This window comes from Schistocerca gregaria, chromosome 1 (assembly GCF_023897955.1).
Source record: "Schistocerca gregaria isolate iqSchGreg1 chromosome 1, iqSchGreg1.2, whole genome shotgun sequence".
In the NCBI taxonomy this organism is placed as follows: Eukaryota; Metazoa; Arthropoda; class Insecta; order Orthoptera; family Acrididae; genus Schistocerca; species Schistocerca gregaria.
The window spans coordinates 197,844,897-197,864,070 of record NC_064920.1 but is presented as its reverse complement, the minus strand read 5'-3'; the positions used below and the strand labels follow the sequence as shown (position 1 = coordinate 197,864,070).

Genomic DNA, 19,174 nt, shown 5'->3' with positions numbered 1-19,174 from the left:
ATGAGAGTAAAAGTCAAAAGATTGTATTTAGTTTAAGAGATCTGCCAGTAGCAAACTTCATGGATAGTGTTAAGTTCTTAGGTATTGTTATATATAGTAAATTAACTTGGGAGCCACATATTAAATACATTAGTGCAAGGCTGTCTAGAGTGGTGTATTTGTTAAGGAGTTTAAAAAACCATGTACCTGCGGCCTATGTAAGATCGGCCTACTTTGCTTTTTTTCAAAGCATTATATCTTATGGGCTTTTAATATGGGACTTTTTGGTACTTCAGAAGAAAGTAATTTGAATTATCACAAACTGGCCCACTGCAAACCACTGTTTATCAACTTAAAAATATTAACTTTTATAAGCTTGTATATTACACTGCCCTACTGCATACAAAGAGCAACTCATCAGAATACCAGCGTAGAAGAGACGTACACTCTCATGGAACCAAAAATAGTAGTCATCTTGACATACCTTACTACAGATTATCCAAGTCACTGAACAGCTACGAAATGGTGGGTATGAAGAAGTTTAACAAACTGCCACTAGAATTGGGAGAAGCTCCATTTGATTTATTTAAAGACAATTTATTTGGTTGGTTAGCTGCAAATCCTTGCTACTCACTTCAGGAATTTTATGACTGTAAAATATCATCATGGTACTGGTTTGGAGAGTACAGCATAATTTCTGTAACTGAGTAATTTATGATACAATGTTTTCATATTATTTGATTTTAAAATTGTATTTTATGGAAAACCAGTAGTGACATATTGATCTTCATGTATATATGCTTTATAACTTTTATATATGTAACTTGACTTTGTCAATTGCTGTAACAGCTAAACAACAACAAAAATTTCATTCAATTCAATTCCAGGACTATGCATCTCTAGCAGCATGTGGCATGACTTAATAACCAACATCTACAATGGAAGAAATGGATGGGAGCACAGTGCTCCCTTCTTTACAAAGGATAAGAAGTACTGTAACAATCAAATTTTTGTGTGCACTGGTTCATAGTTAGCATGTGAAGTCTGTGCTTGATTCTGCCACTAGAGGCCACAAAGCCTGCCAATATGATAGCAGTTGCATGTGCAACCTGCTGGCTGTGCCTACTGTCACAACTAATGACTATAAAGGCCAGAGCGCAAGACTCTGCTGGTTGCTTGTGTGTTGTCTGTTGTATGTACTTTGTCTCTCAAGTGTTTATGTCTTTTCATGTAATAAAGTTACACAGGTCTTGTGTTAGAACAGTTACGTAACTTGCCCACTTGCTGCAGTTGACAGTAAACAAAAGGAAACACATGACAAATGCACACTAGTCATTCAGTCAAGCATCTTCAATTGAAGGCTTGTCTGAGTATTACGTACTCCAATGAAAAGAATGCGGAAATGTTATTCATCTGTGAAGAATATAAGTTAACAGAACAGAGAATTAAATAAGAAGCTCAAGATTTGATTTACAGTTCTTCTCATTACTGTTTTGACACTACAGTGTATCCCGGTTTCTTTTAATCGAGCAACAGACTCTTTCCGTTGGCTCCAATTGTTATTTCAAATTGAAGACTAGCATAGTTTTTCCTAATATATTTGGAAGTCTTGACCATTATGAGATAATTCTTACCTAAGAGCAGCTTTGATGCAATCTGAGATTATCACTGGTGAGGTCTTGCTATGAATAATGAAGCTGCCACATCCAGCACTATTTGCCCTCTTCTTTATCTGTAAAAATTGACATCTTGATAAATAAGTAATCGAGAAAAACCTTAAAGAACAAAAGAAAGCCATTTCTGGGCATACAAAAGTCAAAAGCAATTTACAGTGCATGAGATACCGAGTTATCATGGAAACATGACACCAGTACATGAATAAATTATGAGACAGGATTGTTGGTCAGTCATTATCTTCAGGAAGCAAACGTGTAGTACTGCCAATAGAAACATATAAAAGTAAGTAAAAGTGATCCACTTTCTAACTTTCAGAACTAATAGTTTCTACCTCAGATTGGGATAGGCTGGGGAAGGTTAAAAAGGAAGGGCAGCAGATCACTGAGACCCCAGTGTGAGAGGGACCCAGCTGTAATGTGGACAAGGACAGACATAGATGATGTCTCCTCCTTCCCCTTTACTATACACTCTCATCAATGCTCAGTTAAATAAATACAATCTCTCTTAAGATGCTGCTCAAGGAAACAAAAGACAAAAGAAACCTCACAGTCTGAGTAAATCCCTACCACTGAGATCATTAGCAATGATGTAATACCTTAGGAACTTGTGTTAGAAACAATACTGGTATTCATTTGGAATGATTTAATACAATCCCAGAAAACTGAATTCAGGATGACATATGCCCTGCTCCTCCCACATGGTTAGTTAGTTAAATAGGTAGTTTCAGGCTCCCTGGATCATTTTGCAAAATAAATTGCAATGATGTGGAATGAGTCATTCTACTTTCACATCACAAATTAATTTGTGAATATGTCTACATGCTGAACATTTTTAAGAAACAACTACACAAGGGAGTTAGTAATTCCTACCCACCACCTTTTGCATATTACAACATTGGAAATTCTTCCACAGAATAGAACAACTTTTCAAGGAGAAACTATAACAAATTGTTTTCAAATTTTGCTCTGCTGTCTGTCACACACTTTATATCACTGGGTAAGTTACAAAAAAAAAATTAGTTGTAGCAGTGTGCACACCTTTTCCTGCTAAAGATAATCTTAATGCAGAGTAATGATTGGCATAGGCTACGAACTAAAATATCTGTTTCCAGAGAGTACAATGTAAAAAGATATACACTGGATTTTTTTCCCTACATGGGTTATGTCCAAAAATAACTTTTGCTGTAACAGAGAGGAACTCTGAGATCTAAATCTGTTTTTGATGCACATTGGACTTGAAATGATCATCATTACATGAAAGTATATAGTGATTCAGTAACATGGTGAAATACTATTCACATATTATTTTTACAAAATGTCTGCCCCATGGATAAATTTTTAGATAATGCTGGCTCCCTATCTTTATTTTTCTTCTGAAATATTTTTGTGTTTACATGATTATTTTGCAGTTTCAATCTGTCATCTCATATCTTTTCCCCTCTCTTTTCATTTTTCCTTTCACCATTTCTTACAGTTCACAAGCTAATAAGCATTCTCTGCTTAGATAGTATCTTAGCCAAATCCCCTTTCTTCTATGGTATATGGCCATTTTCATCAATCCTGGTTAGCAGGCCTTGTTATTAACTCTTCTGTCACGCATATATTTTCCATCATCCTCCTCGCCCTCATTCCAAAGAACTCTAATCTCTTTTTATTTTCCTCTATCATACATGTCTCCGCTCCATATTAAACTTCACCACAGGTTCAGTTGCACACATCTTTCTGTTAAACACATGATTCCCAGCTGCACGTCTAGTTTTCCTTTCCTGACTGTGTGTCATATTCTCGTTGACTAGGATATGTTGGTATTTGTTTTATTTGCTTAATTTTCTCCTGGACATTATTGTATTTAACTACCTTCCCTTTGTCACAAATATTCTGGGTTTTCTTAGTATTAATTTTCATTCCATCTATCAACGTGTTCATTATCCTACTTTCAGCTAAAAGCACCATAGTGTCATCAAACTTAATGCATTAAAACCTTTTACCAATGATACATACTCCTGTTTCCATAAAAACATTTTTTACAGCCTCCTTTGCTTATATTAAACAGAGTTTGAAATAAATAACACACATGTCTGATTCCTCACTCCAGCAGGCTTTCATTTGTCCTCATATCTCCTATCTGTACCTTCACTTTTTGCTCCATTTTCTTAATCAATCTTTTTTCCTTCCAAATCAGGTCATCTCTCAAAATTAATAAGATCTTATCCCACTATATCCTAAAAATTCATTTTTAAGTAAACTGTTGCCTCTTATTCCTTGTTATCTATTACGTAACTCGAACATTCTTTCTATGTTCTGTATGTTTGATACTCAGAAATTTATACCATATGCAGTAATGTGAACATATGCATAATGAGTTAATTACTATTAACACACTGATACAAGTAGAGTATGCAGATGGAATTCTTTTTGCCGTCATTATTATATGTTCGCTCCATTTCAGTTGTTTGATTATAGTCACTCATCAAAAATCTGCATTAGTTTTACATCTTAACAAGTCAATGTTTAAATATGATACAGTTATTATTTTTGTTTGTACAGAAGTTCATACTGTTGGTCTTCGTTATGTTGATAGTCACTCTATTCTCCTCTGACCACGTGTTTACATCTTTTTAGTATGTCATCAGTTGCACTCAGCAGTAGCTCTGGAGTCTTATCCATGATTATTATATTGCTGTTTTCAGTTAACAGAATTTTATCTCCCATCATGATACTTTCTGGGAGGTCATTAATATACCCGTAGATAAAAAATAGAATTGGTCCAATATAACCCCTCGTGGACTCCTATTTTGATATATTAAATATCATCTGATAGATTGTTTCTTGACACAATTGAGATTTCTATGACTGGAAGTACCTCTTTGCTACGACCGAGCGAGGTGGCGCAGTAGTTAGCACACTGGGCTCGCATTCGGGAGGACGACGGTTCAATCCCGTCTCCGGCCATCCTGATTTAGGTTTTCCGTGATTTCCCTAAATAGTTTCAGGCAAATGCTGGGATGGTTCCTATGAAAGGGCACGGCCGATTTCCTTTCCAATCCTTCCCTAACCTAAGCTTGCGCTCCGTCTCTAATGACCTCGTTGTTGACGGGACGTTCAACACTAGCCACCACCACCACTCTTTGCTACGCGGCTAATGTCTCCAGTTTATGGTCTACTGTACTGAACACCTTGGACAAATCTTTAAAAAAAATTCCTGTTAGACAGTCACCACTATCCAGGAACTCAGCTGTACTGCTATTGCTGCTTCTGTATTACTGCCCTGTCTGTGTTCACACTGTGATTTCCTTAGCAAGTTTACCGAGCGAGGTGGCGCAGTGGTTAGCACACCGGACTCGCATTCGGGAGGACGACGGTTCAATCCCGTCTCCGGCCATCCTGATTTAGGTTTTCCGTGATTTCCCTAAATAGTTTCAGGCAAATGCTGGGATGGTTCCTATGAAAGGGCACGGCCGATTTCCTTTCCAATCCTTCCCTAACCCGAGCTTGCGCTCCGTCTCTAATGACCTCGTTGTCGATGGGACGTTAAACACTAACCACCACCACCACCACTTAGCAAGTTATATTTTTAAGGAATTCCATAAGTCCACCTTTCTTTCTACCATCTCTGAAAATGAAGATGACAGAGATATTGGTCTATAGTTTTCTGTTTCAGTATCATTTTCTTTGTGTACTCATAAAACTCTGGTTAGCTTTTAGTATTCAGTACAGGTACCTACTTGGAATGATTCTTTTATAATATATAGTAAGGCTTCTTTTTACTGTCTATACATTCCTTGAGAATACACATGGAATTTTTTGATCTGCACCTAACATTTCTGACTTCCTGCTCTGCTGCAGGTAACATGGCACTGAGTCTGCTGTGAAGCTTTTAGGATGCAATGTGCATGATTCTACAAAGCTTTGCTATACTCTTATTCCAATGCATCTGAATTAACTGTTTATGAAATTGCCCAGTTGCCTCAAGTAACAAATTAACATTCCTATATCTGTTACGTGGAATTTCTGTTTAAAGCAAGTTGCCAGTCTTTTCACCACTTTGAAATTGTATCAAGCCCTGATTGAATACTTGTGCTTTTATCAAATAGCACTTCATTATACACAGCTGCATCATATGCAAGAAGTTTGAAGTACCTGTTATTATTTGGCATGTCATTAAGATCCAGTGCAAACAGTAAGAGTCCCGACACACTTCCTGGGGTATGACTGCAGTTATTTATACATCTGTTGATGACTCTCCATCTCTGATCTGAACTGAGATAATCCTACCCTTCCCCCCCCCCTCTCCCCCCCCCTTCCACTCCCACAGGCAGAACTGCCAAAGAGAATCTGCGCCATTTCTGTAAAACTATAATTTTGAAAGTAGGTTTAATAAATGCGATGCAGTACTGAAAAATATTAATTGAATTAAAAACTTTGCACACAACACATTAAATGAGCCAATGTATGAGAGTAATCCAATAAGTAAGTTTCCCTGTTTTATTTCTCAGGAAAATAAACTGTACGCATGAGATGTTAGGGCTGACAAGCTCAACTGATATGTGTTGACAATGTTACAATGCATACCACACAATCTTGCCAGTACACTCCCAGTTAGCATGGAGTTTGCACAGCAAGACAACTGACCACTGTCAGTACACATCAGGAGTTAACCTGTGTGCAGGCTGTATGAACATTCAAGTGGGAATGAGACCTGAGTCCATCATTCGGCTCCGAGACAAAACGCCGAAGTATATGGAAGAATCCTTGTGAAACTGCCCCCAAAAAAAAGGCAAGGATCACACATTTGGCAGGAATGGTCAGCAGGTGTTACTCATTCACTATCTGCCTCGAAACACCACAATGAATGCAGAGAAGTAATGTAATGTCCTGCAAGCTGCCATCAAAAGAAATTGTCCTAGACTTTTGTCTCGCTCAGTTGTCCTAGTTCATGACAATGCTCGGCCTCATGCAGCTCGAATGACCCATGTGGATCTCGGAAAATTCAACTGGGAAGGTTCCTGCATCCTCCATACTCACTGAATCTTGCTCCAAGTGATTTTCACTTCCACAAACACCAAGGTCATCTTGGAGGTAAGTACTTCAACACCGATGAAGCCACATCAACAGTGAACAGCTGGTTACATGCACAGGGCCCGACCTAGTACAATACTGGTTTGGAAAAATATGTGTCTTGTTACCAAACATGCTTGGAAAAACATGGTGACTATGTAGAAAACTAATGGAAGAACTGTACAATGTCAATAAAATTATTTCAACGTGATAAATTATGTGTAGTGTTTTTATAAGGGAAATTTAATTATTAGATGCCCCTTGTAGTAAACTGTATAAACTATCTAAAAATGGAGGCTACTGTACATTAGTACAATGTATAATAAACGACAGATTCTGTTGTTCCCCATAAATTATTAAATGTGCGTAAATTACAGGTGACAAATAAACGAAAATGAGCTATAATAAAGAGTTGAGGAAATGTCCCTCTTACGTTTGTTTATAAGTGGTCCAACTTATGTGAACATGTGAACAGAGTATAGCTGTCTACAAGCACAACGACTAACAACTCGACTGTGATGTTAACTATCAGTCGTCACAGAAGGCTTATTCTTCAATTCTTGGTTATTTACATACCAGATCGCACCAACCAAAACTTGGGAGCCACAGAAGAAGTGACAGGAGTGGCAAATGTATTACACATCGGCTCCACTTTCTTTGCTTACGTCTTCTACTACAGTACCGCATCTCCCTCCAGTCTTCAGTCAGCAAAAAAAATGGCTTTCGGCCAAATAGCATATTTGCTACAGCAACTGCTTACCAATCTACCAATTTTAGTGATCCTACAACGTCGTAGCGAAGTAGCAGCAAGAATTCCCCCGCTGAATATAGCGTGTGCTGCACAGGCGGCAACTGTTTGCACCGGGCGCATTGTTGCCACATAAGCCATGTTAGCGATAGACGTCTGTTCGCTTGTAGTCACTCCCTTATGATGTTCTTAGGATGAAATGACACATTGGCAACAGCTTGGGTAACGGTCACGGGCTATTGAACATAATCTTTCTTGTAGGAAGGAGATAGGGGCACGATGGTCACGAGAAGTCATGTCAGTTTTTGCGTCCCTGCGTGCTTCGCTGGGGCCTATCTCTCCAACCTCTCGGTATATCCCAGCTCCATCTTTAACATGCTGCATCCTCCCTACCCAAATCAGTCAAATTTCTTTCGATGCCCCACGTGCCATTAATGTGCGCTGGTATGCTACTGAGTCAAATACTTTTTGGAAGCACAGTCTATCCTCCACAAATGAATATCGAAGGTTGCAGATGAGTATGAAAGCAAGTGGGTCGCGATATGTCGTGAATAATGGCACAGTTTGACGCTCGTATCGGCGGAAATGTACACGATAAACTTGCCGTCTCTGTCAAACCGGAAGTGTTGGTCGAATTTAGCGCCCGTATGTAGAATGCGTGCGCTCACGCTGGGCCTGTTACCAAGTCGAAGTTAACTCAAACAACCAATTAGTCACATGTTAGCATTTGTGGAGTTCTTAATTCCCCCTGCACTGCTTACGAGATGGCAAGCTACGCTAACACTCGAGGCGCCAACCGCCACATCAGTGTTTACAAACACGCTGATAACCATAACTGAGCTAAGCACCATGCATCAAGAGGCGAGCCGTAGCTACCACCGAATGAATGAGGTAGGGGCCCCAGGCTACAGTGGCCCAGATATGTGTTACCACAAATTCGTAAAATGTTTTCTACAATCTCCCTCAGGGTGAACGCTTAAGTCTTAGGCTGTACCCTAAACCGGGCACTCAAATGTTGGCAACAGTGATCGTCTCAGATTTCACGCGGCGCTCGTCAGCAGACAATAATGATTACCGTATGTCTCCTTTCCAGTTGGATGAGAACATTTTATACGCGTTTATTTCAATCCGTGCATGCGGTTCATGAAGTTCAGTCGTTGCAAATCTAGTGATTCTTTCTCTCTTTCTTTCGCTTGTGCCTGTTTCCTGCAGTTTGGCAAGGTCAGCATGGTTAATCGGATTTGGCAATGTTAGGGGAAGGAGTAGCCGGATGCCCTTCCTCCACCACCCCGTACCCCCCGGGACGTAATTAGTGTACCCCCAACTGTCTGCGACTAGTGTAACCCATGTAACCCATAGTGCGAAAGTGTTCAAATTTCTGCGAGCCGTGTAACTGCGGCGGGATGTGGGGACCAGCCCGGTATTCACCTAGGGGGATGTGGAAAACCGCCTAAAAACCACATCCAGCCTGGCCAGCACACCGACCGTCGTCGTTAATCTTTCGGGTGGATTCCAACTGGCGCGCCTACCCGAGTCCAGGAAGCAGTTCATTAGCGCTCTCGGCTAATCTAGTGATTATTTGTTCCTTAATAAGTTTAACTGCGAAAGAAAGAGAGATTGTCCCAATGGAGCTATAAAAAGAAGAAAGAAGGAGGAAGTTATAAAGAAATAGCCCAAAAGTCTTCATTTTTTCAGCTGTTAGATTCTGTGAGTGATTTACTTTCTAATGGTACTAAAAACTTATCTACCTCCACGGAAAAAAGTACTTCTTGTTTATAATTTAGGTCATGTTATGTAGCGTTCTACGCTGTATAGCGTAGAACTCATAAGTATCATTACACGTCGCCGCGGAAATGTACAACATAAATAATTTTATTTGAATTATGGTAACAAACCGTGGGGTTTGCTGCAGGGTGCGCATGCGATGCATGTCAAGTGAAAGTAGCAGCGTGTGAAAAGTTGCATCTAGGTGTACCGTCTAGGTGAGTAAATTGCACGACGTAAATACATCCGAGCAGCGCGTTCGCTAGATTTTACACAAGCAGTACGTACCTTTACAAGAAAATACATTCCATAATTTTATATTCACAAGTTTTCCCACATCAGGTGTACGTACACCAATGTTTAAATTTACGTGTTTCATGAAGAGTATATTAATTAAATTAAGTTTTTTATCGTACACAAGTACAAGATAGTGATACAATTAATTTGTTTATAATAATGAGCTTATATCAGGAAGATATACCTCCCAGCCAACACTATGAAAAATAAAATCAGTCAAAGTAAATTTCATTAAGTACACATTTAATAAAATAAAATTGTAATCAGTAAAGTACAGCATTACTGCTTAACGTCGTTAGCGCGAAATCGCTCAAGACGATCTCATGATTAACGCGCAACAAATTTGGTCCAGGCAGGAATACATTACTTCTGATTGCAAATTTTATCGGTTAACACGAATTTCGGTTAAGGCAAACTCTTTTTCAGTCCAAAGCATAATTTAAATTTTATTTTAACACAAACTTTCAATGTTATAGTAATTTTTCCGAAATGAATCAAGAAATGCAACTACAGAGCTAACTACCCACAGTTGACTCGTTTCTAACGCATTGTACGTCTGGAGTCGCGATTATCAGCGTGTATGGTGCATTTAACCAAAGGTTATAAAAGCATGTTTTACATATATTTGCACTTTGTCACGCTTTGTGCTGATACCTCTAACAGCAAAAAATCAGTTCCTTGGGAGAACTGGCCCTACGGAACATTCGTTATAAATAAGGACGATAATCGAATTTTTCGAGTAAGATTGATGACTTTATGGATTATAGGTTAGACGAAAACGTCTGAATCCGCGATATAAATTCCATGGTGATAAGTTCGACGAGTTGACTTTGCTGGTTACATATTCCCCAAGACCATTAATTTCGTCTTAAAGCTGCTACAAACATTTATTTCTAATTTTGATGCGCCTTGGAAAACACCATAGATCAATATGCTTACATAGTATTTCTTACGACATTCATTTGCCACGAATGAAGAGTATGAAAAGCCGCGCTGACTAAGGCGTCTTGTCACGGGCCAAGCGGCTCACCCCGTCGAAGGTTCGAGTCCTCCCTCGGTCATGGGTGTGTGTGCTGTCCTTACCGAAGTTAGATAAGGAGTGCGTAAGCTTAGGGACCGATGACCACAGCAGGTTTGTCCCACAAGACCTTACCAAAAATTTCCAAAAGAGTATGAAAAAACAGATCACCAAAGAAAAGAACGGCACATTTTATAGCGAAAAAGAACAGGAGCACTACAGTATACGCAAAGTGTAACACGAACGAACAGATACACCTCTCGATATATACCAAACTCACACAGGATTAAAAATGGGATGAGCACAGATACAGTGAGGTCAGTGAACGCACTATGGAGTTTTGCAGATATTGCAAATTTGTATTCGTGTGGAATGTTTTTTTCAAACAAAGCGCTAACACCTTTTCGTAACACACTGGCCAATCACTGTTACGTTCACCAGTGTTTGCGCAGCGGCAAATTCTATTTTACATTGCTGTTGTTGTAGTGGTCTTCAGTCCTGAGACTGGTTTGATGCAGCTCTCCATGCTACTCTATCCTGTGCAAGCTTCTTCATCTCCCAGTACCAACTGCAACCTACATCCTTCTGAATCTGCTTTATATTACGTTTTAAAGTAAGAGTACTACTTTCAGTCTCCATTGAGGACTTGGTCTATTCGGTTCCATAAAAGAAATCTTCCCTCGGAGCTGCCGAAACGCCGTTCCGGCAGGTTCCGGCCCAAATTAAGCCCTGTACTCCTGTACTTTATTCACATTTTAATGATCCCCCTATATTCTGAAGGAATCTCGCCCGTGATGCTTATAACGTTTCGTGGTGCTTTGAAACACCAGCCAGTCTATGCACTGATCATTTGTGTTGCACTGCAGTTACGCCGTGTATGTTTTATTGTTGCTATTACCGCTTTGTTGAGGACAAAGTTGAATTTTTAATATTACTAGATGCGTGAGGAAGGCTTTCCGGGCACAGTATCTACTACTTTCTCAACGCCTTTTAAGGGCACGTAACAGGATCGTATAAGTTTAATAAGTGAAATGTTGAAATCCTGGGAAACATCCGTAACAAAAGGTGCGAAATGTGTCATTATAGATGGAGGAAACGACATTTATAGAAACGAAAGTATCAATGCAAGAAGAGTACTGAGGGAAACTCTAGGGAAAGCTACTCATTCTGAAGTATATGTGCTAAGCATTCCTCAAAGACACGACTTGATGGTCGAGTCCTGCGTAAATAAAGAAATTACCAGAACAAATAGGATATTTAGGAAGATATGTAGCAGCTTCCCAAATGTGACTTCCATAAATGCAACAAGCTCACAAAGAGAGCATTTCACAAGGCATGGTTTACACAGAAACAACCGCGGAAAAACTATTCTGTGCAAAGAAATTTTGGAAAAATTTGACAAACTACAAGGGCAGACACACGCACCCATGCTACTACCAATGAAGGAAGAGGCAGGAAAGTCTCCACTGTGCCATATAAAAGAAAAAGAAACAACCTCATCACCAACAGAAGCAGACCCACAAACCTCACCCTGCCCAATAGAGGAAAAAGAAGCAACATCATCAGCAACGGAAGAGGACCCACTACCCCACCCCCAAAAGAGGAACAGATAACGCAAACAACAGGAAAACTAACCTAAGGACATCACAGACATCCATGGCCGAGGCAGGACTCGAACCTGCAACCGTAGCGGTCACGCGGCTCCAGACTAAAGCGCCTTTAACCGCACGGCCACACCGGCCGGTCCTTGTAATTCACTCTCAAATGATTGTAATCTAATGTATAACTATAATGGTTATTTTGCTGCAATAAATAGTTTATTTATAAGTTTAATAAGTACCGTACTTTAAATGTCAGGCTTCTCCTATTCATGAATATCTTTTATCAGAACCGTCTTACTTTAATGTTATATCCTTTGATAGAAAAATGTACCACATATGAATATCAATGACTTTGCAAAGACAGTGCTTCCACAAAATATCACTAGTAGTCGTTGAACCCCTCCATAGCAGTCGTGCGGCACGGCAGGAAAATGGTGTATGTGTGTGTGTGCTTCGCTTCCACTGAATAAAAATGGCTCAATTTAGGGCTATTTATTTCACTCCCACCACCGCACCTTTGTTCATCCGCCTTCTTCACCTCACTCCCCCCCCCCCCTCCCCCGACCAACACCACTACGGCAGCGATCTTAAGACATAACAGCCTACAAAATATGCCCCACTTTGACGTTGCTCGTCATCAAGTTGGTCGGGCCTATTTTAAAGTTTAATTAAAATATAACATTTGTTTAATTAACTTTTTAACCCTACACTTTTGAATAATTTCCAGAAATTCTCAAGTTTAATTGTACTCCATTTAATTCTTAGGATCACCTGAAATACATTGTCTGATAGAGGTTCGGGAAATAGGAGAAACCCATACAGAAGATCTTAGTAAGTGTGAGGAATCTCATAATAAAATTTCGTCACACAGGCGAAATTTTGGTGGCGGCCTTACTAAATGCGAATGAGAAACGATTTTTAAATTGGGCCCATTTAAACCACAAGGGCCGTTTTCAAAGAATCCAGAAACAAAGCTATCTTTTTATCCTATCATTACTCGTGTTTCGATAACGCTGGTATAAAAAATTCAAGGCCGTGCTATGTTATTCAATTATTTAAACAAACAGTATTGTCACTTCTGTTGGTTGTTGGCGGGTGGTCCAAGCAAATCATACTCCTCGGCATGGCTTAATGATGTTTCAGTTACAAGCAATGTTACACAATCTATATCTGCCCATGAAAATTCACAGCAGCCTTTTAACGCGGCTCTAACTTTTAATAATTGGTTACAAGGTAATTCTATCGGTACTTTACATCGTAGTGCAAAAAGAGTTAAAACTGAAATTTTTGCACTATAAATGTCCAAGTGTAGAGGGCAGAGTTACGATGGAGCAAATGTTATGTCGGGTGTGTATGGAAGAGAACAAGCCCTTAAAAGAACATGCGCCAAATGCCAATTATACTCATTGTGCGGCACACGCATTAAATGTAATGATGCTACGAAACCTGTTCCTGAAGTGTCAATTTTTTTCTATGATTTGAAAAAATATATACCTATTTTGGCAACAGTATAAAATGCTGGTCAATTCTGAGTAGCCGCGCGGGGTAGCCGTGCCGTCCGGGCGTCATGTTCCGGTTCGCACGGCTTCCCCCCAGGAAGTTCAAGTCCTCCCTCGGACATGGGTGTATGAGTGTAGTCCTTAGCGTAAGATAGTTTAGGTGAGATTAAGTAGTGTATAAGCCTAGGCATCGATGACCTTAGCAGTTTGGTCCCATGGGAACTTACCACAAATTTCCAATCCTGAGTAATGATAAATTTTTAAAATATACACTCCTGGAAATTGAAATAAGAACACCGTGAATTCATTGTCCCAGGAAGGGGAAACTTTATTGACACATTCTTGGGGTCAGATACATCACATGATCACACTTACAGAACCACAGGCACATAGACACAGGCAACAGAGCATGCACAATATCGGCACTAGTACAGTGTATATCCACCTTTCGCAGCAATGCAGGCTGCTATTCTCCCATGGAGACGACCGTAGAGATGCTGGATGTAGTCCTGTGGAACTGCTTGCCATGCCATTTCCACCTGGCGCCTCAGTTGGACCAGCGTTCGTGCTGGACGTGCAGACCGCGTGAGTCGACGCTTCATCCAGTCCCAAACATGCTCAATGGGGGACAGATCCGGAGATCATGCTGGCCAGGGTAGTTGACTTACACCTTCTAGAGAACGTTGGGTGGCACGGGATACATGCGGACGTGCATTGTCCTGTTGGAACAGCAAGTTCCCTTGCCGGTCTAGGAATGGTAGAACGATGGGTTCCATGACGGTTTGGATGTACCGTGCACTATTCAGTGTCCCCTCGACGATCACCAGAGGTGTACGGCCAGTGTAGGAGATCGCTCCCCACACCATGATGCCGGGTGTTGGCCCTGATTGCAGTCCTGATTGTGGCGCTCACCTGCACGGCGCCAAACACGCATACGACCATCATTGGCACCAAGGCAGAAGCGACTCTCATCGCTTAAGACGACACGTCTCCATTCGTCTCTCCATTCACGCCTGTCGCGACACCACTGGAGGCGGGCTGCACGATGTTGGGGCGTGAGCGGAAGACGGCCTAACGGTGTGCGGGACCGTAGCCCAGCTTCATGGAGACGGTTGCGAATGGTCCTCGCCGATACCCCAGGAGCAACAGTGTCCCTAATTTGCTGGGAAGTGGCGGTGCGGTCCCCTACGGCACTGCGTAGGATCCTACGGTCTTGGCGTGCATCCGTGCGTCTCTGCGGTCCGGTCCCAGGTCGACGGGCACGTGCACCTTCAGCCGACCACTGGCGACAACATCGATGTACTGTGGAGACCTCACGCCCCACGTGTTGAGCAATTCGGCGGTACGTCCACCCGGCCTCCCGCATGCCCACTATACGCCCTCGCTCAAAGTCCGTCAACTGCACATACTGTTCACGTCCACGCTGTCGCGGCATGCTACCAGTGTTAAAGACTGCGATGGAGCTCCGTATGCCACGGCAAACTGGCTGACACTGACGGCGGCGGTGCACAAATGCTGCGCAGCTAGCGCCATTGGACGGCCAACACCGCGGTTCCTGGTGTGTCCGCTGTGCCGTGCGTGTGATCATTGCTTGTACAGCCCTCTCGCAGTGTCCGGAGCAAGTATGGTGGGTCTGACACACCGGTGTCAATGTGTTCTTTTTTCCATTTCCAGGAGTGTAAATTACCCTTAAGAAGGTATGACCTACTAGATGGTCTTCAAGATACGACCCTTTATCGGCTATAAAGAAAAATTATGCATTAATAATGAAAACTATGTGCCGCGCGGGATTAGCTGAGTGGTCTGACGCGCTACAGTCATGGACTGTGCGGCTGGTTCCGGTGGAGGTTCGAGTCCTCCCTCGGGCATGGGTGTGTGTGTTTGTCCTTAGGATAATTTAGGTTAAGAAGTGTGTAAGCTTAGGGACTGATGACCTTAGCAGTTGTAAGTAGGCTGTTTAGCTTTTTATATTGGTAACGCCATGTAGCGCTCTGTATGAAAATCACTGGCTGTGCTGTGTGCAGTCTGTGGCTGGTTTGCATTGTTGTCTGCCACTGTCGTGTTTGGGCAGCTGGATGTTAATAGCGCGTAGCGTTGCGCAGTTGGAGGCGAGTCGCCAGCAGTGGTGGATGTGGGGAAGTGAGATGGCGGATTTTTGAGAATGGATGATCTGGACGTGTATCCATCAGAAACAGTACATTTGTAAGAATGGATGTCATCAACTGCTATATATGACTTTTGAACACTATTAAGGTAAATACATTGTTTGTTCTCTATCAAAATCTTTCTTTTGCTAACTGTGCCTATCAGTAGTTAGTGCCTTCAGTAGTTTGAATCTTTTATTTAGCTGGCAGTAGTGGCGCTCGCTGTATTGCAGTAGTTCGAGTAACGAACATATTTGTGAGGTAAGTGATTTGTGAAAGGTATTCGTTAATGTTAGTCAGGGCCATTCGTTTGTAGGGAATTTTGAAAGTCAGATTGCGTTGTGCTAAAAAAATTGTGTGTGTCAGTTGAAGTACAGCCATATATATCTTTTCTATGGGGACGTTTCATACAGTTAAGTCCCATAAGATTTCACACACATTTGAACATTTGAAAACTTTATACCAGATAAAGTTAATTTCCAGCAAAAAATACGAGTGCGACAAATGTAAAATTATAATTAGTATTTTAGAGAACTACGACTTTATAGTGCTTTCTGCCTTCTTTAATTCATTATTTAAAATCATTAATCCTGTTTCTAAGGCTCTACAACATGAAAGTAATGATTTACAGAAAGCTAGTATCTTGCTAAGTATTGTTTTGAATAGACTGAGCGAAATAAGGAATCAAAATTCATTCCATAGTTTGCTAAACGAGTCTAGAGACCAAGCAAAAGAGTAGGGCGTAACAGCTGTTTTCAGAAATAAAATGCAGAAGATGACGAAGCGAGTTATCAGGAGATGAGAGAATTTCAGACGCGGGATCGTACTTCAAAGCCAATTTGTGCTATTGCTCTTTAGCTATATTAATTTCTCAAACTAAATAATGATTTCAAAGCCTCTGTGGCCTTAGTAATACATTCGAATGGTTACAACCGGAGAAACTCTTTATCATTTTCAAATGAAACAATAAAAAAGGAAATGGAAAACTGATTACTAAATACGGTAAGGCATGTCATTTGATCTGTATGAACAGTTAATTTCTTTGAAAATGTGCTTAAAAACTTAAATTCAGAAAATTCATTCGATTAAGGAGCTGACGGAATTCTTACTGATTAAATTCAGTAGCTTTGCATCCAGTTTTCCGGAGGTAATAACAGCTTGTTTCCTATTTTTGACCATTCCTGTAACAATTGCAACAGCTGAAAGAAGTTTTTCGAAATTACAACTGATTAAAAGTTATATTAGGACTTCTACAGGGTGTTTCAAAAATGACCGGTATATTTGAAACGGCAATAAAAACTAAACGAGCAGCGATAGAAATACACCGTTTGTTGCAATATGCTTGGGACAACAGTACATTTTCAGGCGGACAAACTTTCGAAATTACAGTAGTTACAATTGTTAACAACAGATGGCGCTGCAAGTGATGTGAAAGATATAGAAGACAACGCAGTCTGTGGGTGCGCCATTCTGTACGTCGTCTTTCTGCTGTAAGTGTGTGCTGTTCACAATGTGCAAGTGTGCTGTACACAACATGGTTTATTCCTTAGAACAGAGGATTTTTCTGGTGTTGGAATTCCACCGCCTAGAACACAGTGTTGTTGCAAACAAGACGAAGTTTTCAACGGAGGTTTAATGTAACCAAAGGACCGAAAAGCGATACAATAAAGGATCTGTTTGAAAAATTACAACGGACTGGGAACGTGACGGATGAACGCGCTGGAAAGGTAGGGCGACCGCGTACGGCAACCACAGAGGGCAACGCGCAGCAAGTGCAGCAGGTGATCCAACAGCGGCTTCGGGTTTCCGTTCGCCATGTTGCAGCTGCGGTCCAAATGACGCCAACGTCCACGTATCGTCTCATGCGCCAGAGTTTACACCACTATCCATACAAAATTCAACCCCTCAGCGCCGCTACTATTGCCGCACGAGAGACATTCGCTAACGATATAGTGCACAGGATTGATGACGGCGATATGCATGTGGGCAGCATTTGGTTTACTGACGAAGCTTATTTTTACCTGGACGGCTTCATCAATAAACAGAACTGGCGCATATGGGGAACCGAAAAGCCCCATGTTGCAGTCCCATCGTCCCTGCTTCCTCAAAAAGTACTGGTCTGGGCCGCCATTTCTTCCAAAGGAATCATTGGCCCATTTTTCAGATCCGAAACGATTACTGCATCACGCTATCTGGACATTCTTCGTGAATTTGTGGCGGTACAAACTGCCTTAGACGACACTGCTAACACCTCGTGGTTTATGCAAGATGGTGCCCAACCACATCGTACGGCCGACGTCTTTAATTTCCTGAATGAATATTTCGATGATCGTGTGATTGCTTTGGGCTATCCGAAACATACAGGAGGCGGCGTGGATTGGCCTCCCTATTCGCCAGACAGGAACCCCTGTTACTTCTTTCTGTGGGGACACTTGAAAGACCAGGTGTACCGCCAGAATCCAGAAACAATTGAACAGCTGAAGCAGTACATCTCATCTGCATGTGAAGCCATTCCGCCAGACACGTTGTCAAAGGTTTCGGGTAATTTCATTCAGAGACTAGGCCATATTATTGCTACGCATGGTGGATATGTGGAAAATATCGTACTATAGAGTTTCCCAGACCGCAGCGCCATCTGTTGTTGACAATTGTAACTACTGTAATTTCGAAAGTTTGTCTGCCTGAAAATGTACTGTTGTCCCAAGCATATTGCAACAAACGGTGTATTTCTATCGCTGCTCGTTTAGTTTGTATTGCCGTTTCAAATATACCGGTCATTTTTGAAACCCTCTTTATGAGCCAAGAATGGCTTTCGGGCTTGGCAGTGCTGTCTATAGATGCAGAACATCTCGAAAAACTAAAATGGTCTTCAGCTATGAATGATCTAATAAGTAATTTTGACGAAAAAAGACGAGAAAAGTATATATTTGTCTGTCTGGCTAACTTCGCTTCTAGGAGCATTAATTGTAAATAATTACTTACCTATGTAACCTATACTTAATCAATAAATATTTATTTTATTGAAAATGAGAGTTTTTTTTTTCCTTTGTGTAAAATCTTTACCCTTAATTTGAGCTTTGCTGTGACAAATTTTGACACATTGCCCATCTAAGGTACTCGATGCCACTGATCAAGTGCATTACCTCATAAGGGTAACGCCACTGTGCGGGAACACTGCTAACAGTATACAGTTCGAAAGTCAGGGAGCAATGCTATCGTCACCTATATTACTTAAAAATGCAAAACGAAGGCATCTGTATCGAATGTCATCTAACAATCGGTATAAAGCCTACATTTTGTATGTAAACAAAACCACTGACAGTTTTGTTCCTTGACATTCTGTAGCTATTCCTGTTTTATCTTAAATGCCTGGTAGACAACATTAATAGT

General features: G+C 41.1%; 1 protein-coding gene across 6 annotated transcripts in view; it reads right to left on the bottom strand.

Moving 5' to 3' along the window:
• The window catches only part of LOC126336610 (organic cation transporter protein-like), a 366,616-nt gene that overhangs the window by 43,826 nt on the left and 303,616 nt on the right, over positions 1–19,174 (bottom strand). For 4 of the 6 annotated variants that reach the window (XM_050000483.1, XM_050000492.1, XM_050000500.1 and 1 more), the window contains one exon: positions 1,614–1,711. The exons of the other annotated variants lie outside the window; for them this stretch is intronic. The gene's annotated coding sequence lies outside the window, so the exon portion shown is untranslated. The remainder of the gene's footprint in view (positions 1–1,613; positions 1,712–19,174) is intronic. 6 annotated transcript variants of the gene reach the window in all.